This window comes from Thalassophryne amazonica, chromosome 14 (genome assembly GCF_902500255.1).
Source record: "Thalassophryne amazonica chromosome 14, fThaAma1.1, whole genome shotgun sequence".
NCBI lineage: Eukaryota > Metazoa > Chordata > Actinopteri > Batrachoidiformes > Batrachoididae > Thalassophryne > Thalassophryne amazonica.
Window position 1 is genome coordinate 54,665,757 of NC_047116.1, and position 1,033 is coordinate 54,666,789.

Below are 1,033 nucleotides of genomic sequence, written 5' to 3' on the forward strand. Positions count from 1 at the left end.
TACCCACCCTAGCTAAGCACTCTGGACTCGTGTATAAATTTGAGATTTGATTAGGTTTTTCCATTAGCATGTCAGTAAAACATGAATTTAGTCATTTCTAAATGAAATTTCCTTAAAAAAAAGACTAATGATGAAGGTTTTCAGATTAATACAAATTTAACTACTGTATAGCATGTAGAAACATGCTATACATGAAATATTATCAAGGTTTAGTCCACAGCTACATGCCAAATTCCTGGCTATTTCTGCTGTGCCAGATCACACTTTTTTCATTGGCTGTTCAGGACTGCACACCCTTATGTGTGTTAAGTTTCAGTCCAATAAATTAAATATGAATAAATCCTGGCACAGCACACGGACAGATATGAATCTGTGATTACTGCACATCTATAACCATATGACACAACTACTTTCAGCTGGTAAAGACTTTCCAAACTCTGCAAAATTACTACAGTGACTGTCTCACCTCCAGAACCAAATCATCTGTTCAGTTACTAACTTCATCATATAGTTTTTTGTTTCTCATGGTGCTTTACTCATTACCATGAAAGTGACAGTTCTGGATTCAACTGACTTTATGCCAATTCTGCTGTTAGGAATTCTGTATTTATCACAAAGGTCAGGGGTTTGCAACCTTTGCTGTCAAAACAGCCATTTTTGTTCCATCTTCCACAAATAAAATTCTTCTGGAGCCAAAAACATATCTGACCTTTAAAATGAGTGAATAAAGATAGCACAGCTTATGAAGTTTTTCTATATTATATGTGTGTGTGGGGGGGGGGGAGATGCATAATGATCCTGACATTTTCTTTGACTTGTATTTATGCAGCTGCAGAAAGTATGAATCCAACATATTTCATGTTTTGTGTGGTCAGATTTATTTTATTTGTTAATATACATCCATTCCTACATTTAAGGCCCGCAATGTATATAAAAAAGGTTGGGACAGGGCAGTTTATTCTAAATGTAAGAATGAATTAATCACTTTTACAGCCAGTTTTCTTGATAAATGTCAGAGGATGAATACAAGAAC